The sequence below is a fragment of the Malania oleifera genome, chromosome 8 (genome assembly GCF_029873635.1).
Source record: "Malania oleifera isolate guangnan ecotype guangnan chromosome 8, ASM2987363v1, whole genome shotgun sequence".
Lineage (NCBI taxonomy): Eukaryota > Viridiplantae > Streptophyta > Magnoliopsida > Santalales > Ximeniaceae > Malania > Malania oleifera.
In genome coordinates, this window is record NC_080424.1 from 4237829 (window position 1) to 4264288 (window position 26460).

A 26460-nucleotide genomic window follows, 5' to 3' on the forward strand; every position below is an offset into this window, starting at 1 on the left:
ACAGTTATATTATTCAGTTATACAGTATTTCTAATACAGAATTATAGTGTTATGGTTATTTTGGAAACATGATGAAAACAGTAAGACAATTATAGTAGTATATATATACAGTATCAGATCCCTAAGAAAATATTACAGACAGATACAGTTTATAGAGTAAGGTACCATTGTTATTTACAAAATAGAGTGCAACCACACATCTCAGATAGTGTGTGGGTACTGTCAACCGCGCTCGGTGCAACGACCCAACCCTTTATACAAACCCAGATGTCACTCACTCATACAAAATACTTGTACCTGTTCAAGATACATAGACAGCCCACCCTAAATAGGGACATATGGGTGTAAACCATGCAACATTTCAATGTAAATGTCGCGAAAAAACATAAACATTCATTGGGATTTCTACTAGACTTATGCCAGAGCTTACTAATACATCCACAATTACATAAATTCAGACATATAATAAATCCTGTTATTACAACCCTAAAAAACGGAACTTCATCTAAGTTTAATACAAGATTCAAATGCTTACGTAAGCTAAACCCAAAAACAATCTCCCTGGTCCCTTTAGCTACTAAGACCGACGTCTTGATAAACCTGAAAACAAAGGTTGTATAATGGGGTGAGACACCTCTCAATAAGGAAGAAAGTATTACAATCAGTGTGTGACCACATGTGAGTATTTAAATTTAAAACATGTTGAAATTAGGATAGCTTCCCAAGAGAGAGGTGAATTGGGATTTTAAAAACTTTCTTTTAATTCCTTTTAAGAATACTTAACTTCTTTTATTGTTTAACCAATTCTTTGACTTGTTTGTTTAATTTGTCAAACACACAATAACTTGGTTTCTTTTATACAATTAACAACACAACCAATTAAACATCCAATCTTCAACCAAACTATCCAAACCAATCAAACACAATTGGAAAGCAAAACAACCAAGTTAAGATTAAGATAACTGCATCACTATTTAGATTGATGAAAGCATTCAAGATTCAGTACTTTTGGAATATAAACACACTCCAATCAATATCAAACTTTAAACAATTTAACTTTCAGTTTTTGTTTGGTTTGCAGCCCTGTAGTGAATTTGAATCAAACCCTTAATTAATGAATTGCTTCTTCAATATGATGTTCAATATAAAATCCAATCACTCTTTCCAAATATTTCAAATTCAAATAAACTCTTGGTAAATATATCTTTGGGTGTTTAACCAAGTAACGTACTTCCCGTATGGTTTCCGCAAAGTAAGGTTGAACCAACGTACTCCCTTTCAGTTTCCGCAATCCCAAATCAAAATTGAACCTTAAGTTTATTTAGCTTCCAAATTACGTAGTTTGTATGTTTATCAATTAAACCATCCACGCAATTGTATATGTACTAAAAATAAAGAGTAAGGGAAAGAGAGAGTGAGATCGGGATTTTTACGAGGTTCGGCTTCAATACAGCCTAGATCCTCGCCTTTGGCAAAACCACCAAAGGATTCACTAAACCTGTTCCGTTAAAGGGTGGAACAAACCTTTACACACTCCTTTGTTAAGGCTAAAGCCTACCTTCTCCAAGCGATATCCCCTCACTCGGTCACTCCTTCAAATAGGCTAGAGCCCACCTCTCCAAGTGATATACCCTCACTCGGTCACTCCTTAACTAGGCTAAAGCCCGCCTCTCTAAGCAATACCCCCTTGCTTAGCCAACAATCTGAACACCTCAAATCGTCCAAGAACTACACAAAAATATGAAGAAAATACTACATACAAAGCACTCTCAAAACATAGTAGATTAGTACAATTTCAGCTCTAGGTACTTCAATAACTTAAATACCACTAAGAAATAGAATTGGAGCACAATAGTAGAATTAACCAAGGTTTCCTTTGTGCTTTGAAAAAATTCAATATGAGAACCTTTGGTAGATATTTCAACACCAATTCAGACGTTCTCTTTCCAGCAAGAGTTTGAACAATTCAAGACTTTGAAGGAGATTGAGAGATTTTATACAAGTGTGTTGTATAATTTTTTGTTATATAATTCTTAGGTTCAAATAGGTATTTATTGGCATTCTAGGATTAGTTTCCTTATTCCCCAAGTCACTTTGAGTGTCTCCAAAGTTTTTACAACATTCATATTTTGAAAAACCAATTTTTGAAATTTGCCCGTTGGAGTTTTAAAAAACAAAACCCGTGGAGTCAATCGGCTGGACAGGCGACTGGGTCATTTAAAAATCATAGGGTCAATCGGCTGGATAGACGGCTGACACCATTCTGTCTCCTAGAATTTAGTTCGAGAAATTGTCAGTTAGCTGGTGAGACACAGTTCATTTTGAGTCAGCCGTGTAACGACCTCAATTTCTTAATATAAAATGTAACATAATAAATGGAAAAGTCGACCCGAGCCTATGGGTAACGAAGACACCTGTCAATCACAGCGAAAACCTAAGCAGTAGTAAACGTAAAATCTCAAACATCTAACCATAAGACATAATACCAGAGTTATCTACATTCCCAAAATACTGTATTTATTTACATTCTTCCAAAATATTTCAAAATACATCTAGGATCCCATAACCAAAATAATTCTGATCCTAGTACATTGCTTACCCTCCTAACGGGGTAACTTAGTAAACTCAATGGTGGTCACGACCCGCCGATCACTCAGGGTTTCCTAAAAAATATATTAAGTTTGGGGGTGAGACACTTTTCAGTAAGGGAAAATAAACTAAATACAGTTGTGTGGCAACATGAACATTTAAGGCAATTATACATATACAGTACATTTCATATTTTTGTAAACATTCATCATATCATACTGAATAATCACATGCTTTCATATTTTCTAATAAGTCATAACGTACATAAAACATCTGTTATAACTGATAATACTGAAAACATACTCAGGATGAATAGCTAGCTAATGTCATGTATTACCCCCCATGACGGGTTGTGCAGCCCGAAGGCAGGACCCGACAATGGCTGGCCGACCACTGCCAAGTCAAATATGTCTATAAGTACGATGGGCCCGCCACACCCTGGTCCGGACTGTCAGGTGGACGTCTACAACTCTACACTAAAAGTCACACCGACTATCCATCTTCCACCCCTTCGTGGGGTGGTTAGCACTAATCTGAACATAGATATCTAATCTATATAGCTACGGTACCGAGCTCCTGAACTGAACTAAACTAATATTCGGGTTCTGATAACATATAATACATAATCATATAACATCTTTCATAATTGCATAAATATGGCCTTGCACCAAATATCTCATAAATTACGGCCTTGCACCAAACATTTCATAAATTACGGCCTTGCCCCGAACATTTCATAAATCACGGCCTTGTGTCGAACATATCATAATTACGGCCTTGTGCCGAACATATCATACACATCATTCTGAAAATAATCATTTTATCATGCATTTATCAGAATTATATTGTATTGTATACTTTCATAATTTCTCAATTCATACTGCATTTACATCATTATCATATCATAATTTTTCTCCACGTAAAATAATATTCAAGCCGCACATTTGTTGTATAAACTATACATTGTATTCTGAAAATCGTGGTTTCTGGCATCTCATACATATATACACGTTTCAACATAATAACAATATTTTTCCCAAACATGAATTAATTCCATAATATTCAAATATCATACATATTTTTAGGAAATCAGTTTGCTCATAAATAACAGTAATTTGAGTGAAAGTAACTGCTTTAGTTTATTCCCTTACCTGGTTACTGAGAAAGTCTCCTAAAATATCTTGATCTAACCCCTGTAGGATTTCCTGATCAATACCCTGAAACTTTAAATTCTCAGTATTAAACTTCAGTATTTCTACGTGTACATCATTTCTTATAACTACCATAAGACCAAATTTGACTTAAAAAGTCTTACCTCAACTTAGGGATGATTTCCAACTTGCTTTCACCAACGATCCGCTCCGGCAGATTTGGAGAGAACTTCCCCAAGAATGTCATGGTGACTTCAGATTGTTGATCTGGCGTAAATCTGGCCCAAAATTGATGAGAGAGAGAGAGAGGGCCGAAGGGGAGAGAGAGAGAGAGAGAGAGAGAGAGAGAGAGAGAGAGAGAGAGGAGAGAGTTAGCTTAATAAAGAAGTTAAAAAAATCAGATTTTTGATATATATATATATATATATATATATATATATATATATAGAACTGGATTTGTCGACGAGTCACGTCATTCGTCGACAAATCCTTCAATAATTTCGTCAACAAAATTCAGTCCTTGTCAACGAAATTCAGTTGGCTCAAAACTCTCTCAGTATTTCTTCGTCAACAAAATTCAGTCTTCGTCGACGAATTCTCTTAAACCCTCGTCGATGAATCCCCTGTATTCGTTGACGAATCCTCTGGTAGTTTCCTTTCCTCTTTATTATTTAAATTCCATTTTTATTCTGGTTGTTACATATCTAATTTATATAGCTACGGTACCGAGCTCTTGAACTGAACTAAACTAACATTCGAGTTCTGATAACATATAGTACATGATTATATAGCATCTTTCATAATTACAGCCTTGTGCCGAACATTTCATAATTACGGCCTCGTGTCGAACATATCATAATTACGGCCTCGTGCCGAACATATCATAATTACCTCGCGCCAAACATATCATACAAATCGTTCTGAAATTAAATCATTTACCATGCATTTCAAAATCATCATAATATACTGTACTCTTTCATAATTTCACAAAACGTATTTCATTCGTATCATCGTCGTATCATGATATTCTTCCATGGAAAATAATATTCATGCCACACATTTGCTGTATAAAACCATACGTTACATTCTAAAAATCATAATTTCTGACATCTCATACATATATATATACGTTTCATCACATTAGCAGTATTTTTCTCAAACGTACATTTATTCTATAATATTCAAATATTGTAAATACTTTCAGGAAATCAAGTTACTCATAAATAATAATAATTTGCGGGAAAAGTAATTGCTTTAGTTTATTCCTTTACCTGGCTACTGAGAAAGCCCCTAAAATATCCTAACTTAACACCCGTAGGATTTCCTGATCAAGACCCTGAAAATGAAAACTCACAGTACTAAACTTCAGTATTTTTATGTGTACATCATTTCCTATAACTACCGTAAGGTCAAATTTGGCTTAAAAAGCCTTACCTCAACTTAGGGATGATTTCCAACTTGTTTTCACTAACGATCCGCTCCGGCAGATTTGGAGAGAACTTCCCTAGAAGCATCGTTGTGACTTCAGATTGTCGATCCGGCACAAATCTAGCTCAAAATCAATGAGAGAGAGAGAGAGAGAGAGAGAGAGAGAGAGAGAGAGAAAATGAAAGATGACAATTGTGAAGTAAAATCCGAATTTTTCTCTATTTATAGAACTAGATTCGTCGACGAGCCACGTCATTCGTCGACGAATCCTTTAATAATTTCGTTGACAAAATTCAGTCCTCGTCGACGAAATTCAATCGGCTCAAAACCTCTCTCGGTATTTCTTCGTCGACGAAATTCAGTCTTCGTTGACGAATTTTCTTAAACCCTTGTCAACGAAGTCGACTTCCTCCTTCTGTTACTGTTTTCATTTCGCTTCCTCTTTATTATTTAAATTCCATTTTGATTTGGGTTGTCACAGTTGTGCTCCTCTTCAACTATCAATTGAACAAATTCGTATTTAGAGTTATTTGTCTATTTAAGAATTGCAATTGCCATACATATGTAACAATTAGGATCAATCTTTATAAATATGAAATAGAAAAATAATTTAAAACAAAAATTTCTTTACTTAAATAATGAAATTTAATAATTTCATAAACATAGTAGTTAAGCCACAATAAAATAAAAAAATAAAATACCATAAACAACATTATCAACTTTATAAATCCAAACATAAGACACCCACATAGATGAAAGTACAATGATAGTTTTAAATCATAACTCTCTAAAAATACTAAAAATATTTAAAATAATTAGTCCATCATAAATTACCCAAGTTCATATAATCCACATATAGTCCTAATGACTAGCACTAGCTTTGTAAATACTATGATTTATCAATCTAATAATTTATATTGTCGCTTAAGATGACTAGGAAGAGAGAAAAATGTTGAAACTCTACTTGGTTCAAAAACAAATATGTCAGCTACCTAAATGATTTCTATTCTAATTAAACCATCTAATTTAAACAAATTTTCTACAACCTTATTACTTATGTTAGTCATTTAATTTCATGCGCCATTGTTCTAACCACAATAGCGAAATGTGGTACTATGTAATGAATGAAGGACCAAAAAACATCAAACATATTCTCAAACTGTTTTAGTATTGGGTCATTAGAAGACACTAAACCTTTTTCATCCTTACGCCAATTTCCATCATCCTTTTTCAACATGATGAGAATGGATACTTTATTCACATTCACCATGAATCATTATATCATCTTCTTCAATATTAAGATTTGTTGCATCTTTTTGTTCCATATTATGCACATCATCTGTGACGACCTGAATATTTGCACAGCGAAAGATCTCAAATATATTTACCAAAGTACCAAAACCTTTTATTACAACAACATCTCCAATATCAAATATTATCATTCGTAAAATTCTAAAACATTAAAAATACAACTAATTTAAGATTATTCTAAATAACTCTTCTATCCCACCCATGCTTCCGTTACACTATTCTGATTTCGGTAATGCTCTTCAAGATATCTGAAATGTTTGATAAAAATTGGGGTGAGATACCTCTCAGTAAGTAAGGACTAGATTATTATCAATATATGGTTAAAAGGAGCTGTAGTATAAAAATACATTCAATAATTATATTTTAATAAAAATCGCATTTGTAAATATTTAATATAATAATTTAACTCTTAAACTCGCATTTGTACAACAGTGGACCACATATAAACCGATATACGCATTTTCCTTCAAATCATAATTTAAGCCTATCATGTGATCATAATCATATAAATACACAAATATATATAAAGAACTCATTTTTTGTCATGTCATGTTTAACCCCCATGACCGGATTGTACGCTCCGAAGACTGCATTTAACTTGTTAGCCACTAACTAACCAGACTAAATCAAAAGTTTATGTTTGTAAAATCAGTTTGTCTGTCACATCCTTATACTCATTCTCATACTCAGGTCAAACTAACTATCCACCACCAACACTTCCACAACAATGTGACTGCACTAATTTTCATCTGTAACTACGACCATCAGGGTTCTAAAAACATATAATACAATTTATGCAATTAAATCGTATAATAATTTGAACATTTCCCCAACATCAAATTTATAGTCAAATCGCATAAATATTTTCAATAAATCACATAATAAGCATAACACTGCAAAAATCTCAAATTTGCTCAATTATGTAATAATATAAAATAAACTCATGCCACACAATTTGTCTAATAATTAACTCAGGCATAAGGATATAATTAAATTAACGTAATCAATTTAATTCATACATATTTTAAAATAAAACTTGACATAATCTAATCACTTACCCTAACCCTAGAGTGGTGCCTATGGCATGTAGATGATGAAATCTCTCTAGTTAAATCCTTTGAGAGCGGAGCTAGGACCCGAGAATGATGTTTGTTTTTCAATTCGGTCAAGAAATGCAAGAAAAATTAAGAGAGTGAGAGAGAGAGAGAGAGAGAGAGAGAGAGAGAGAGAGAGAGAGAGAGAGAGAGAGAGAGAGAGAGAGAGACGGTGAGAAGGGGGGGACATTTCCCGAAAACCAGTTTATCACCATACCGTGAAAATCCTAACAAGTTTAATTTATACAATAAACTAAACTAATCTCATGCCACACATTTTAAACAATAATTCAAACTTTAATTCATACTTTAATTAATCTCATATACTCATATTAAAATCAACATAATATCCATATAATTATATTCTTCAATTTAAACGGTTAATCTTTGAAAACAACTGACATAATTTATTCCCCTTACCTTAGCCTTGAAGTGGTGCCTAGGATCCCCAAATGACGATTCCACTCCGGTTAACTTGTTTAGGACTATCGCTAGGAACCCATAGTGGTGTTCGTTTTTTTATTTGGACAAAGAATGAAGAAAATTTGAAGAGAGAGAAAGAGATATTGAGGAGAGAGAAAGATGAGAGAGAGATGGTGGGGGTGGGGAATTAGGATTGAAGATGAAATCTTTCTTAAGAAGATTCAGCACCTATATACATATATAAGATTATTATAACTGTAGCGCCCCGAACCCAGTGGGGCCCGAAGTGCTAATATTCCATAAATAATTCTATAATACTCTGATACCACAATATCAACATCCATTGACCCAGTGGGGTCCAAAGACATACCATCCCATCATTAACATAAACATACAACCAGCGGAAGCAAAACATATTTATGCAACCATACATACTAGAGTACTAATTGTCGACCAGTCATACTAAAATTTTCAAAAACATTATACAACCTAGAATGTTCAAAAACAACTAAGCATAACAAAATAGTATGTAGAGACCCAAACCCATAATAAGTTGGGTTCGTCAACGAAGTCCTTCAGAGCCTCATCGACGAAATTCAGAGCCTTATCAATGAGCAAATACCAAGCGGGTAAGATAAATATCTGGAATTGGGCTCGGCGACGAGTTTGACTCTGTCAAAGGCCCTATAAATATCTATTTTGGTTGCTTAGAAGCTAAGTTTCTCCCAAAGCTCTCTCTCTCTCTAAACCAGCAAAATTCCTCTCTCTCTCTCTCTAAGATTCTTCGTTGTTCGATGTTTGTTTCTAAAAACGGAGGTTCCTGCGTGGATCAGAGGAGGAAGTTCTACAACTTTAGCAGATATGATTTTTGTTTTGAGGATTTTTGGGTTTTTCCAAAAAAACGAGGTAAGGATCTGATTTCGATTTCAATTGAATATTTGGATAGTAGTCCAAATTATAGTAAGATTATGTTCTGTGGTTTTTAGATTTTGAGGATCCCGGGTTGTCGGTTTGGATCACTTTCGTACGTAATTTCATTTCAAGTTTAAGGTAAGGGGAATTTGATTACGACAACATTTTTGGAAAACAAAACCACTAAAAAGTTAGGTTATGCTTATATGTATGATTTAACTATTTATTTACTAAATTCTACTAAGTAGAAATGCCGGTTGTAAAAATATGGATTTTGGCGTATGGTCTTCAAATGTTTCAAAACTTCTTTATTGGTATTATTATGTATGTAGGCCATATCTGAATCCCTTATTTCTATTTAAATGGTGTTTATTATATTATGTACTATATAACAGATTTTTGTTTAAATTGGTGTGACGTATGGACGAAAATGAACTTGTGAACATTTGATATTATTGATATGGATTATGGGAACGGAGTTCCAACTTGTTATATTGAAAAGGTGGAAAATAGGGGCCGGTTATACACCGAGCTGTATATATGAAGAAGGGTAAACTGAGAGGATGTGTATCGGTTTATACCCGAGGTGATTATCTGAATTTGTGAAAATATTAGAATTGTACAAGTTTCTATATTTTGTTATAAATTGTATATATAATACTGGAACCACAACTTGCTACCAAAAGAAGTTGAAAAAATTTCAGTGATGGGGTTGAAAAATACTTTAAACTATTATAACCACGGTTCTAATGCTGGCAGTACAATGCAACCACACATGAGGGATCAGTGTGGGTACTTAAGATAGTCGACCTGCGTGGAGTTTGTAAACTGTTGGTAAAAATAAACTAGGGGGCGGTCGGATTATAGTAGATGCTCGGCATTGTTTGTACGAACAGGACATTGTCAGAGGTATCAGTGCACAACCCATGCCACGGGGGTAAACAGGCAAACTTGTCATACTAAGCTGGTAGTTGTTCTAATATTCATATGCATGATTTAAATACTTGAATGTGCAGAAAAATCCTATATGTTACAGTATTATAGAGAAATGTTCCATATGTATGAATTTTTATGAAAGTATGCATATATGCAGTTACACACTGTTATAACACCTTCTTCCTTATTGAGAAGCGTCTCACCCCATTATACAACCTTTGTTTTCAAGTCCATCAGGCCGTCGGTCCTCGTAGCTAGAGGAACCTGGGGGATTGTTTTTGGTTTAGCTTATGTAAGCATTCAAATCATGTATCAAACTTAGATAAAATTCCTTTTTGGAGGGTTGTAATAATAGGTTATGTTCTATGTTTGGATTTATGTACTTGAGGAGGTAATAGTAAGCTTTGGTATAAGTCTAGCAGAAATCCCAATGAGTGTTTATGTTTTTCCGCCACATTTACATTGTAATTATGTATGGTTTACACCTGTATGTCCCTGTTTAGGGCGGGTTGTCTATGTATCTTGAACAGGTACAGGTATTTTGTATTTGGGTTAACGGTGCTGATCCGTATAAAAGGTCGGGTCGTTACAATTGGTATCAGAGACCTTAACCAGTCGAAATTGTGTTTTGATGCATGCTATCTGGTTAGGGATATGTTCAGGACTTAGGAGTTGCTAGTTCTATAGTCTAGAATATACCAGAGTATAGGACAAGGATAAGACCTTGGGTTTTGTTTTGTATATCTGGAGACGGAATTCATTGATAGACTTCTGTGTTTTTCTAGGTCAGCCGAAAGGTTCAGAAAATCATGGCAATCCATTGACGATTTTGTTTCCTAGTAGAAGGGCAAAATTCGAGTCATATGATAATGTCAAATTAAAGGAGTATGTCAATATTGGGGATATGAAGTTAAGGAATTGAGTACCAGTCGATTCTTAGGCTATTACCTTTCTAATAGATTCTCATAATTTGTTTTTCAGGATGGAATCTAAGGATATTACTACTAACATGGGAGGCAATAGCAGTGAGGGTGCCGGCCCTGAGGTTGGTAATGACTCTACTAGTGTGTTGCGTGACTTCACACAACAGCTTATGGCTGAGGTAGTGCGAACGAATAGGGGGCAGGATCGTCCTACGACTAAGATGGGTTGCTCTATTGAGCAGTTCGCCAGGTTGAAGCCCTCGATTTTTGTGGGAAGTGTAGATTCAGTTCGTGCTGAGAATTGGATCCAGGAAATGGAGAAGTTCCTAGATGTTTTGAACTGCACGGAGAGGCAAAAGGTCACCTTCGCCACGTTCAAGTTGGCCGGGGAGGCTGAGAGATGGTGGGTGTCTATAAAGAAGATAGAAGAGCACCGATCGATACCAGTAAAGCTGATGTGGGCCCGGTTGAAAGAGCTCTTCTTTGAACGTTATTTTTTGGTCACGGTTAGAAACGCGAAGATGGAGGAATTCATGAACCTAATGCAAGAGTCGTTGACAGTGCAGCAATATACTGCCAAATTCCAGGAGCTGTCCCGATTCACTTCATTTGTGATTCCCGATGAAGCGAAGAAGGCCTGGAAGTTCCAAAGGGGTCTGAGGAGCGAGATCTATAGGTAAATAGCGATCTTGCAGTTGCAGGACTTTGCTACATTGGTTGACAAAGCCACGGTAGCAGAAGAGTGTTTGCTAGAGGACGCAGAGGTTTAGGTCTTGAAGAAGAGGCTAGCGCCTCCTAAATCTTCATCTAGGGCAGGATAGGGTAATTGGAAGAAGAATAGTGGCGGTACGTCCCAGAACACTGCATGTGTTCAACATTGCTCTTTGTGTGGTAAAAAACACCCTAGGCAGTGTTGGTTGTCTACAGGGGCTTATATGCGGTGTGGTAGACAAGGGCATTAGATAAGAGACTGTCATATGCGGGCGAACAGTGGAATCTCGTAGCAACCATACAAGGGAAATACTCAGGCATAGTGTGGTGGTCAGTAAGGGGGTACGACCCAGGCTAGGGTGTATTCTCTGACTCCAGCCGATGCTGAGAATGCTGGCGATGTTGTCACAGGTATCATTTACATGCTTTCTCATAAATCTGTTGTATTATTTGATTATAAGGCCAGGCATTCATTTATTTCCGATGGATTTGTTAAACTGCGTGGAGTAGAGGTGTAACGATTAGATTATGAATTGATAGTGGCTACACCGTCCGGGTCTATAGTCGAATGTAACTGTGTAGTCTGTAACTTCTCGGTTGAAATTTAGGGAAGGATACTACTCGTCAACCTTGTGGTGTATGACATGTTTGGATTTGATATCATCTTTAAGATGGACTGGTTGTTATCCAATTATGCCAGTATTGACTGTCACAGGAGGGAGGTGTTGTTCAAACTGCTTGGAGAACAGGAATTTCAGTTTTTAGGGTCGTGTGTGCGTTCTGCACCACAGATCCTTTACGCTATGCAAACTAGGAGGCTACTCCTTAGGGAGTTCCAAGGGTATCTAGCATTTGTGAAAGACACGCCAGCAAAAGAAAATAAACTGGAGATGATTGTTGTAGTGTGCGAGTTCCCTAATGTATTTCCAAAGGACATGCCAGGTTTACCTCCAGATTGTGAAGTGGAATTTGCTATTGAGTTAGCTCCAGGTACGGCACCTAAATTGAAAGCTTCGTATCATATGGCTCCAATTGAATTGTTGAAAGAACAACTTCAAGAGCTGCTAGACAAGAGGTACATTCGACCTAGTGTTTCTCCTTAGGGAGCACTGGTGTTAACTGTGAAAAAGAAGGATAGGTCAATGAGGATGTGAGGATGTGCATCAACTACCAAGAAATGAATAAGGTGACGATAAAGAACAAGTATCCGCTACCCAGGATCGATGATTTGTTTGATCAGCTTCAGGGCATGCAGATTTTCTCCAAAATTGACCTACGGTCTGGGTATCACCAGCTGAAGGTGAAAGCGGAGGACATCCCGAAAACCGCATTTTGAATCCGGTATGACCATTTTTAATTTATGGTTATGCCTTTTGGTTTGACTAATGCACCTGAAACATTTATGGATTTGATGAACAGGGTCTTTCATGAATATCTAGACCAGTTCGTCGTGGTATTTATCGATGATATCCTAGTGTATTCTAGAAGTGCTACAGAGCATGAAGTTGATTGGAGACTGGTATTGCAAATGCTTAGGGATAAAATGTCGTATGCTAAACTAAAGAAGTGCGAGTTCTAATTGGAATAGATTGCATTTCTGGGGCACATAGTGTCTAAAGAAGGTGTATCGGTGGACCCGTGTAAGATTGAGGCAGTAGTGGACTGAGCGAGACCGAAGAATGTTTAGGAGGTCAGAAGTTTTCTGGGCCTTGCAGGTTACTACCGTTGGTTTGTAGAAAGGTTCTCTAGTTTAGCAAGTCCTTTGACGAAACTCACACGGAAGAACGTGAGGAATGATTGGACGGATGAGTGTGAGTTGAGTTTCTAGGAGTTAAAACTACGACTGGCCACTGCTCCAGTTTTGACTCTTCCATCTAGTGTTGGTGGCTTTGTTATTTATAGTGATGCTTCAAAAAAGGGTCTTGGCTATGTTCTAATGCAACAGGGCAAAGTAGTTGCTTATGCTTCTCGTGAGCTCAAAGAATACAAGAAAAACTACCCGACACATGATTTGGAATTAGCAGCGGTAGTGTTTGCACTGAAAATTTGGAGACACTACCTATACGGTGAAAGGTGTGAAATTTTTACAGACCATAAAAGTATTACATACTTTTTCACCCAGAAGGAGCTCAACATGAGACAACGCAGATGACTTGAGTTGATTAAAGACTACGACTGTATTATTAACTATCATCCAGGAAAGGCTAATGTGGTAGCTGATGCTTTGAGTCGGAAGTCTGTTGATGCGTCACTCTCAGCAGTGGAGGTTCAGCAGTTATGGACTAAGGAAATATCTCTTGTGAACGTATTATGGCATAACCATGCAATGGAAGAAGCTTCATGGGAATTAGAATCTGAAATACACCAAAGATACCCGCGATTATTTGATAGTACATAAGTATGTATAGTAGTGTAGATGGTATAGATTAAATGTTGCAAATGCTACCTTCTGCTCATCCGTACATGGAAGCACTGTCAATGTCTCTTCGATATCCTCGACCCAATTCTCAACTACAATTGGGTCTTCTCGTCCAGGAAAGGATAGGGGCTTCATACGGGTAAACTGCTCAATCAAACAGCCACGCTCCCCAGAACTCCTGGCCATCTCAGTCATCACCTGCTGAGTGATGCTACACAGTATGGCATCCGTATCTCCACCACCTATGCTGGAAGGTCCTGGCCTATCCTCCCCAGCATTCGTATCACTACTTCCTAGGTCCATCTTGAAAACAAGAAACACACTTAAACACTTTATCTCCTATACGGACCTATCTTATACCAACTCACAATTAACAACATTCCCTAACCTTAACCAATATCCAGTTCTGTCACCTAGACACACGACTCGACAATAGTTTACTATGGTTTTCCTAAAATCGTCACTCCAGGAAAAACACAGAAACCACCACTGTAATCCTGTACCCAGACACAGAACAAACCTCAAATCCTTTTCCTATACTCTGGTATTACTTCTGCTGCATTCTAAAGTCTACAGAACCTAGCAAACTTGGCTATGATACCAAATCGTAACGACCTGCTTAATTTCCATGTTTTTTTTTTTTAACATAACATTTAAAATGCTCTGATACCAAATTGTATCCTCAACCTAAGCAGCAAGAAGCGGAAATCATATAAACATAACCATAAATCATTACATATAATACCAGAGTTCTGAAATATTTTCCAAAATATACAAATATAACTGTATCCCCAAAATACCCTCAGCTGGCTAGGGTTATACAAAAATCCTCCACAATACTCACTTTACTGACAGGGCACTACTGAAGTCTTTCTATCTGCGAGCCTGGTCTGCTCGCCTACCTGGATCACCTGAAAAATGATTCAACACTGGGATGAGCCAACGCTTAGTAAGACGAAATATGTTATTACTAGTGTGTGGCAAATGAGCTACAGTATTATGAAAATCTGTTTTCATATAATCATGTATAACGGAATATGTAAGTACAGTACAAGTAATAAAATACACCACCCTTTTCATGTTGCTTAACATAACAGTATTGTAAGTTACTATTCAAAGTATTTCTAGTGTACATAAGTATGTTCCCTGTTTCTGTAAATCTGTACATACGTAATAATAACTAAAAACTTTCCTTGTGGATAATTGTGTGTCATGATTTAACCCCTTATAACAGGGTTGTGCGGCCCGTAGGTGGGATTTACCCTAACTAGCCAACTAGGAATAAATCACTATACTCCATCGGTCTGATCTGCCCACCTCAACCTATATCTGATGGGGAGCTTGTCCACGTCAAGGGCCTAGGTGATCGACCTGCTACCACGCATTATCTAAATAGGTGGTTGCACTCATAACATAACATAATATCTGTAGCAACGGTATCGTGATCTGTAACTGCATAGTCCAACAGGGTCTGATACAATACAATATATCTCTATATACAACTATCTGATTTACCATGATTCTGAAATAACCGTAATAACCATGATACTTCATAAACTGTACTGTAATTCATACGTCATAATATTGAGAACTGTATAATCATAACACTAAAACTGCATAATCATAATATTGGAATTCGTATAATCATGGTACTGAGATTCGTATAATCATGGTACTAAAATTCGTAAAATCATGATACTGAAATTTGTAAAATCATGGTACTGAAATTCATAAAATCATGGTACTAGAATTCGTAAACATATCTCCATACTATACTTATATTCTCAAGCCACACCATACTATAATACATAATATTCATAATTTAATAAATTGTATAATATTTTAAAAATACCTAGCATAGCATATTTACCTTACCTGACTACTGGAAAGTTCCTATGGTATACTGGCCTAACACCTGCAGGGCCTCCTACGTAACACCTTGTAAACAACGTTTTCCAGAACAAAATATCAATATTTTTTTGCGTACATCATTTCTTATAACTGTCAGAAGGCCAAAAATGGATTAAAAGGCTTTACCCTGAATTTGGGATGAAATCCAACTTCGTTTCACCAACGATCCGCTCTGGCAGACTTGCAGAGAACTTTAGGGCCAGATTCGTCGACAAAATTCAGAGCAGCCCAAAACCTAATTCGGTATTTTCTCGTCGATGAAATCTTGCCTTCGTCGACGAGATCCTGAAGACCCTCGTTGATGAAACCCTGTATTCGTCAACGAATTTCCTTATGCACTCATCAACGAGTCCTGGAAATTCCTTGAAATTTTTTTTATTATTATTATCTCTAAAGTTCGATGTCATCGACGAACACCTTCTGTTCATATTTCTATTTTCCTCCCTCTTTATTAAAATAATACTATTCTTCGGGTCACTACAGTTTACACTCGTATGTCCCTATTTAGGGCGGATTGTCTATGTATCTTGAACAGGTATAGGTATTTTGTATTTAGGTTAACAGTGCTGGTTCGTATAAAGGGTCGGGTCGTTACATAGTATCCTAGCCAGCCCACACTCGACTAGATCATCTAGGTCCTGCCCCGGAGCTCCTAAACTCAATTTCCTGTAGGTCCTGAAAAATTGAGATATTTACTGGGGCAAGACACTTCTTAGTAAAATAGATTAGATTAGTATCAATGTGTGACTAACATGAGTTTTAGTGAACTTAAACACATTCTTTAATTTCCTTTATCTGACAGATATGACATATGTACAGTTCGATAACTAACCACATTTACATAAATTCACATATATGCGTAGAAGAAACCCCCATTTGGACATACAACATCATCATGTATAAACCCCTATGATCGGGTTGTGCGGTCCGAACCCTGGCTGGCCTACCACCAGACTAAGTCAAACCTCATGTGTGCAAGTCCAATTTGCCTCCCCAACCTGGTCTAGACTCTAGGGGGGGTACACAACCCTTCCGTGGCCAAATCGACTTTTCATTACCAACACTTCTATCCAAAACAGTGTGGTAGCATTATCTCGCATACTGGCTATGGTCGTGCTCTCATCATATCTGGTCCTCAGGGTTCTTAAATCATATAATTCAATTTAAGTAATAAAAAATTGTTATATAAGCTCATTTCATAATTCAGTATAAAACCTGTCATATTAAAACTTGATATGCAGTCGTCATATCAAAACCCAGCATTCAACCGTCATATCAAAACCCCGGCATACAGTCGTTATATCAAAACCTGGCATTTAGTCGTCATATCAAACCCCGACATACAGTCCTCATGTCAAAACTCGACATTCAGTCATCATATCAAACCCTAGCATACAACTGTCATATCAAAACTCGACATTCAGCCGTCATATCAAACCCGACATTTAGCCGTGATGTCACATTTCCAATAATTCCATAAAATCGTATAAATCACATTTTTCACTGAATAATACCATAGTAATATGTAGATTCACTTATACAATAAACTGGATTAACCTCATGCCACACGATTTGTGACTCACTCTAAAAAATAGTAGCTCGGAAGCTATCCCAAGTATATATAGGAGTTCAGTCATGTAATAATTAGCCCAAGGGTCAGATCGTCTCCTCAGGGAATGCAGTTTAATTCTAAATTTTGCATAATCCCAAAAGAAAATAAGAAAAGAAAAGTTTACTAAACACAATTTAGATTTGGTTTCTTGGATTTTTGGGAGATTTGTGGCGAAATTAAAACAAGCGAATGAACTAAACTTTAAACAAAAGCCTAAACAAAAATAAACGACACTTAAACAAAATCTTAAGCTCAACTAAGTGCTTAAGCAATTTAACTCCTCTCTAAAACGAGCGCACATTAAAGTAAATTTTTAACATGCCACTATCTTAAAACAAATTAATTCCAATAACAACTTTAAATAATTGGATTTTTGAGATTTATGCAGCGAAGCTTTAAAACAGTGTGAAATCTAAACAAGAAACAAGAAACAATAATTAAATCCTATATTAAATGTTCAGACCAGAAAAGAAACCCTGTGTTTAAACTTCCAGATAAAGGCAAAAAAAAAAACCGATACTTTACTACTTAACTAAAACTTTCAATCCAAAAAAAGACTCAATCAAACACTAACTCAAACAAAAATTAACCCATCCAATAGTTTAAACAAAGACTAAATCAAACCAAACAATCCACTCAAGAAAAACGAACTTAAGATTTAGAAAGAGCAAACTGAGGTTGTCAATGAAACAAAACTCAACCTGAAATTCATTCCAAAGATAATAAAAATTTGAACTTTAATAATAACCAAATATAAATTTAAAATTCCAAGATTTTAACACAACTTCAACATAGTTTATTTAAAAGAAAAGAGAAGAGAAAAAAGAAGATAAAGACTGTTGCAAACAAAGAAAGAAAAAAATTAACTTTACTTCAAAAGAGATAACAGAAAAATAAACATAACATAGAATAATAAAAGAAGAGATGAAAGAGAGAAGGGGAGAAGAGAGAGAGAGAGAGAGCATAGTTGTGTGGTGTGCGAGAGCTGCTTCCCCTTTCCACGTAGTAGCATAGCTACATGCAACAGCAAGGACGCAGCAACAACAGCAACACAACAGGCAACAGGGAAGCCGAGAGACGAGACAAAAAGAGTGAATTGAGAGCTGAGAGATGAGACAGAGAGAGGGAACTGAGAGCTAAAAGATGAGACAGAGAGAGGGAACCGAGAGCTGAAGGCTGAGGGAGACGAGAGGAAAGCTGAGAGGCTGAAGGCGATGAATCGACCTCTAGAACCTTGCCAAAAACCTTACTATTTTTTTTTTTCCAAAAGCTGTTGCTCGGGTCTCCACTACACATCGCCTTTCTTCTCTCCTCCCTTTTCTTTTCTTCATTTCTTTTCTTTTATTCCAGCCCTACGGCCAGCCCTAAGGAACCAAGATTTCTTTAGTGCATGGGAAGCCCACCACTTCATGTGGTCACATCCATGCGGCAGGCCCATACTCTCCCTTTAATTCCAAAGCCCAGTTGTCCATCTCTTGGTTTTCTTCATGGCTTCTCACGAGCACAGCCCAGCTCCAACTTGCATGGCAGCCTCACGGCCCAGCAGTTAGCCCTCCTTCATACATGCACGCACGACCATGCACGTACAAGGGTTGCATGTCTTCACACACTACACTATTGATTTTTTTTCTTCTTGATTCCCTTTCAAATGTCCACGAAAGCCTTTGAAATATCCAGGAAAGCCCCGAATGCTCACGGGCTTAATTTGGACTCCGGTTCACGTACCCGGTTCTCCACGAACACGGCTCGGATTCAAAAAATTATCTTTGATGCGTAATCTCATTTAATGCTCATGTACACGACACCTCTTCATACTCATGACTTGCGTACATTCTAATTTCAAATTTAATGTCTAAAAATTATCTTGTAATAATAAAACACGAGTGTCTCTAAATTTTTGGCAACAAATAGGGTAATTATCTTAAAATTGTCGTGTGAGCTCAATGATTAAAATATTAGACATAATTGAGCATTTAATTTAAAATTATAATCTTTAGTACACGATTTTAAACGCCTAATTATGCAACTTTGACGTGCAATCAATTTGTACATTAATTGGTAATACTATAAACTACCTGAGAAAATATCAATATTTTTCTGGAAACTAGGTTTTTCCTAAATACGTATAATAAGTAAAAAACTGTTAGTTTCATATGCTTGGATCATTTAGAAAATTATATATAACATACACGAGTTTGTATACTCGAGCTTAATCGATTTAAATTTAAGAAAAAACTAACATAATCTATTCCCCTTACCTGTTCCTAAAAAACTGCTTATCCCACTCCTTAGAACAATTCCCCGGTTCCTGAATATGGCGAGGAGAAGGTCGCCGGCAAGCCGAGAAAGACAAAAGAGATGATCGGAGGGATAGCCGGAGCCTTGGGAGGCTTTAAGAGAAAGAGAGACGCACGAGAGAGAGAGAGAGAGAGAGAGAGAGAGAGAGAGAGAGAGAGGTTTTGAAATTTTAAATGAAAAATGACTTAGGTTCTATTTATAAGCAAGCTGGTCCGCACGAAATCGTCGATTGTTTTCCTGAAACTGTCAACGGTTTGGCCACTTACTAGGCCAAACCTTCCTGTTACAAGCTCTCGGTAGTTGAAATCGTCAAAGGTTCGTGCGGGCCAGAATAATCTTATATATGTATATAGGTGATGAATCTTCCTAAGGAAGATTTCACCTTCAATCCTAATTCCCCACCCCCACCATCTCTCTCTCATCTTTCTCTTTCCTAAATATCTCTTTCTCTTTCTTCAATTTTTCTTCATTCTTCGTCCAAAAGACCCAAAAGTATCATAGGGTCTCAATCCAAAAACTCATCTGACCCTAGCTCAACTACTTACCCTTCTAACAAGGTAGCTCGGTCAACTTTTAATGCTGCGGGGCTTTATCCGCCCTCCTACCTGGATTTCCTAAAAGGTTTGTATTGCTGGGGTGAGACACATCATAGTAAGGGAAATAAACTAACATCAGTATGTGGCAACATGGGTATTTCCGTGTGGTAAATATATACTGTATATAAATCATATCTGTGAAAAGTTGTCTGTTTAATTTTTGAATAAACATAATTAGTTGTAACGTGCATATCATGCTATATTTATGTAACATGTAAATCATTTTATATAAATGTACAAGACTTGAAATAATACACAGGATGGATAGCTAGCTAATGTCATGTCTTACCCCCACATGACTGGGTTGTGCGACCCACAGGCGGGACCTAGCAATGGTTGGCCAACCACGCTAAATCAAACATAAGTTTGTAAGTAAGATGGACTTGCCCTCACCTGGTCCAGACTGCCAGTGGGACACCTGCACTACCATGAAGCCACATCGACTGTCATCTCCCACACACTATCTGAGATGTGTGGTAGCACTAACATAAACATAATATTGAACATGTAGCTACGGTACCGTGCTTCATGAAACTAAACTAAGTCATCCGGGTTCTGATAACATATAATACATTTCATGATACTAATACATAATTGTTTCATATTTCGTAGAAATATCTGACATGATCATATTTTCATGAATTCTTAATGTAACATACATATTTACGGCATTTATACTAACATAAATCACGACATCTGTGCCAGCATATCATAACATGTAATCACGGCTTCTACGCCGACATAAAACATAATATATTGAATCTTGATATTTTTGTACTGTTTAACATAATACTTCAAAACCATAGTTCTTGTGTGCTATTTTTATAGTTTTTCTGAAAATTCCCATAACATGCTTATTCTAAAGAAAACATAATATCTTGGTATAACATAATCTTCATGGAAAATCATACTCAAGACGCACAAACGTGAATGTTATTCTAAATATAAAATCTGAACTGAAATCATGTTTTCTGCTAAAAAGTATAAAATTCATTTCCCTGTTCAACAGCAGTATTCCCAAACACTGTATTATATCATGCGTAATTTCTGAAAATAAATGTTGTATAATAATAAATAATTTCATAAAAATGCTGACTTAATTTATCCCCTTATTTGACTTACGGAGAAGCCCACAATCTAACCCAAAACTATGCCTGTAGTATTCCCAGCTCAACATCCTTAAATTTACATTTCCCCAACAAAACTTCAGTATTATTCCATCTACTACACTTCCCTTAGTCCAGAAATACCAACTACCTTATAAAACTTATAATACCCAACTTACCCAGATTTTTGGATGGTGTCCAAGTTGACCTAGCCAACGATCTACTCCGGCAGACTTGAAGAGAATCTTCCCAGGAGTAATGTGACGGCTTCCGATCGTTGAACCGGCGAAAAACGAAGCTGGAAATCTAGAGAGAAGGAGGGGGAGATGAAACTTAGAGAGAGAGAGAGAGAGAGAGGATTTTTGCATGCAGGTTCTCACTAAAAACCTGAATTTGACATATTTATAAAGTACGGATTTGTCGACGAGACATGTCACCTCGTCTACGAGTCCATGAAGCGAGTTCGTCGACGAACACTTACCCCTCATCAACAAATTTCATATCCTAAAATCAGCCCTCTCGGTAATGTCTCGTTGATGAGACACGCATCTACATCGACGAGCCCAAGAAGCTTGTTCGTTGACGAACGCTCTGCGCTTATTGACGAGACCCTGCCGAATACTCTTTTTGAAATTCCCCTTTTTTCTCCTTCATTTAATTGTTTAGGTACTATAATTCTTCGGGTCTCTACATGTAAGATATCCATTCCTAAATCTAGTGTCTACTTTCCACTGAGGATTTATAGACAACTCTAATAGACAATCAACCAAGACTTTATCCTCAAAATGATTCCATTGACATTTATTTTTTGCTCTACGTACCATGAGTAGATTGTATATTTTCATCAATGTCTATCCTATTGCATTCAAATGTTATCATGGTTTTAAAATTAATCATTATAAACACTTTAAAACAACTAATAAATTTTAATATGAAATTCAAAGTTAATTTATGAATACATGATGGACAAAACAGTTAAAGAACACAAAATAGGAAGTTAAAGCAAGCATTTGACAAAAATAAATCAACATAGTGCAAATATAATTAAAAATATCACATTTATGTCTAACTCTCCAGAAATTAAATATTTGTTTAACTAAGGTATTCTTGAAATTGCTCCATTGGTCAGTAGATGAAATATTTATAATAAAACCAACTTCACAATTTTCATCATCTTTAGTGTCATCTTCTACAGCATCACAAGTGAGTTCTATAATGTCCATGGAAATTTATATTACGATCTCCAAAATCAATTTTTATTTTATTTTATAAATTACTCCAATATCTATATGAAATGGGCATCCCTATGCAACGGAAAACATAAATCACATAACCACATATACATATATATATATATATATACAATACCAGAATTCATTATTTTTAGACCGTAACTACATAATATATCTTTCTCTCCAGTCTCAACTACCCCAAAATTACAAAACTCTACACAAAAACTTACCCTATAACCAGGGTAATCAAGTAGACTCTCTATCCGCGAGCCTGATCTGCTCGCCTAGTTGGCTCACCTAAAAAACATTAAAGTAATGGGGAGAGATAACGCTCAGTAAGTGGAAATATGCTATTACTAGTGTGTGGTGACTGAGTCGTAAAACTATAACATTAACATTAATATATATAAAACTGCATGATCTGGCAAATCTGTAAAACACATGTATCGTAACTTAAAACATTTGTATCATCAGGATTTTCTATCATTCATACTGCTATATCATACTATATACGACAAAAGTTGTAAAACTGTATACATATAAATAACTGTGCTCTTTCCTTGGGACTCTGTATGTCATGATTTAACCCCTTATGACAGGATTGTGCGGCCCGTAGGTGGGACTTAACCTGGTCGGCCCTCTAGGTAAGTCATCATACTCTACACTACCTTAACCCAGTCAAACTACATCCACTCCTAAGCTCGGGACTGGCTGCTACCTCGTTTAACCGGCCCCCTCTACCTAGTGTTCCGGGGAGCTGCATCCTCTCTGAGCACGGTTAGACAGTACCCACACACTATTTGGAGATATATGGTTGCACTCTATCTGTATATGGCAACGATACCGTGCTCTGTATTATATGTCTGTATTGTATCTGTCTGTAATCTTTCCACAGCGATCTGATACCATATATATACATACTATACTCTTTATAAAATTTTCATTATGTTTCCAAAATAACCATAACACTATAATTCTGTATTGTATAATTAGTCTTTATAAACCTTCTGTATAATTTGTCTGTATAAACTATATGTTATGGCATTTAGGAAAACACGACATTCTGTAAATATTATTCATATTGATCTGAATAAACATCTAAATAAAACTGTAAATAAACGTGTATTTGTCTATGTGATATCAGATTATATTTGTATATGCTGTATAACTTGATATACTAGATAGACTGCATAAAACTCTTCATCAAGTAATATAAACTCAGGCCACACATACTTTAAAAATCCATGTTCTGTAAAATCACATAATAACAGATACATATATATATAAATAAAATTTCTATTAACATAATCAAAACTCCTAGCATAACATATTTCCCTTACCTTAAATCTGAAAAGCCTTTCACTGAACTCTAACCTTACACCCGCAGGGTTCTCCACTCAACACCCTGAAAACAACATCCCCCAGAACAAAACATCAGTATTTTCCTACATACAACATTTCCTAGAACTGTAGGGAAAACATATTCTGAATAAAACACCTTACCCCGAGTTTGGGATGAATTCCAAACTAACTCCACCAATGATCAGCTCTAGTAGACTTGTAGAGAACTTCGTCAGGAGCATCGTGGTGGCCTCAGATCTTCAATCCGGCGAGCGACGGACCCGAAAATCAAAGAGAGAAGGAGGGAAAGGCGTTTTTAGAGAGAGAAAGGGGTAATTTTCGCTCAGAATTTGATAAAAATCTGAGTTTTCACTATTTATAGGGTCAGATTCGTCGACGAGACACGTCACCTCATCGACGAGTCCTTAAGAAATTTCGTCGACGAACTTCCTCCCTCATCGACGAATTTCAGACCCCAAAAACCTCTCTCGATATCTTCTCGTCGATGAGGCGTGCACTATCATTAAATGAGGCTCCAAAGTCTAAGACCCAAGACTCCTTCTTGCTCTTTAAAGAGGATATCAACATATCACCTTTTTCTAAAGCAATATTTGATTCCGTCTTTGCCTCATATTCTTTCCTTGGACCTTTGCACTGATTTTTGTAATGCCCGGTCTTGCCATAGTTCCAACACTCAACGTTCTTTGTTCCTTGAGAACCTTTGGGATTTTTGGATCTGGATTGCTTGGTCCTTGATCTATCACGATTGTTTGATCACCCATGCCCGCTTCCTTTCCATGAATTTTGTCCTTTACTTTCTATGTTCAAGGCTGAACTTGAAGTGGAAGCATTGTTTGACTACATCTTGATCTCTTTCGTAAAAATCATGCTGATGACCTTGTTATACTTTAGTTTTGATTTTCCTATGGAACTACTAATCGCAGTAATGATGCCTTTCAAACTCTCAAACAACTGACTTCATTAAGGCACAAATTTCTCTATCAAATGTGATTTCAACCGAGACAAGTTGATCTGATAGCTCGTTGAAATTGTTCAAATGTTCACTAAAACTTTCACTCGTGGGCATGTGCACAGTGAACAACTTTTTCATTAAGTGTACCTTGTTGGCGGTTGATGGTTGCTCGTACATATTGGAAAGCGCATCCATAAGTAATTTGGTAGTTGTCATGTGCTTGATGTTGAAGGCAATAGACTTTGCTAGCGTCATCGTAACAGTTCCGAGAGCCTTCCAGTCAAGCAACTCCCACTTATCCTCTTTCATAGATTTTGGCTTTCGTTTTAGTGGTAAGTGCAACTCCTTACCAAACAAGTAGTCCTCCATTTGCATATTCCAGAAATCAAAATTTGTGTCGTCAAACATCTCAATCTTTGAGTTCTTTTCATTCGACATCTCAATTCGTCTATTTGGAGATGGAATCAGCTCAAAAGGACAACATGGTTGGGTTTAGAACGACCAAAAACCATGTGAATGGTTCAACTCATTCAAAAAATGGACTTGATATGGCTCCGAAAAGCCTGATCAAACTTTTTGCTCAACCCTTTGTTAAACTTAATGGAATATCCTCCTTTTTAACGAAATATGTCGTTACCATTATTGGCCGTTACTAACACCATTTGTTGACACCATTTTATGACGTGGCAAAGTGGTCCTAGCTACTAATGTGGTAGCTAAGTGGAATGACTAATGTGGCACTAACGTGGGATGCGGTTGCTGACGAGGTAGTGAGGTGGTGGTTGACGGGGCTACACGCTGACGTGGACTCTAACGTTAGCTTTTTCTTCAAGTTGCAGCAGATGCGTGAGGGGCAAATCGTGGGCTGGTCGGCATGTGGGGGCGTGTAAGGTCACACACTAGTGACCTGGTGGCGTGTGACGGTGTATGACGAAGATGGCAGACTGCAGGAAGTGCGTGTGGGCTCGTGGAACCTTCGTTCGAGCTTTGGTTTGCACTGTTGGTTTCATGTCGATGAGAGGAACACCTTGGTGTGCTCAAAACTTGATTTTGAGATATTGGGCAATGACAATTTTGCTCTGATTTGGCTATGATACCAATTGTTAGGGATCTAGGAGCAACAATCACACCACAAGCAAAAAATAAACAAGCAAAATGAACACCAAGATTTAGCGTGGTTCGACCCAAACTAGCTTACATCCACCGAGCACACTAAAGTTCACCAAAACTGGGAGAAAATACAAGAGGAGGAGGAGGCAACTGCACTCCAGTCAACTTAACTCACTTTTTCTCACACCTCTCTCTCTTTCTCTCTCTCACACACACACACACACCTTTAACTCAATTACACTTACATATTTTACACGCACACACATCTTCATTTATATAGATGGATGAGGATGGATAGAAATGGAAGGTGGTAATGAGATTCAATGAGGTGAGCTAGGATTGGTATCGACACTATAACACAACAATGCTGGCACTCTACAACTC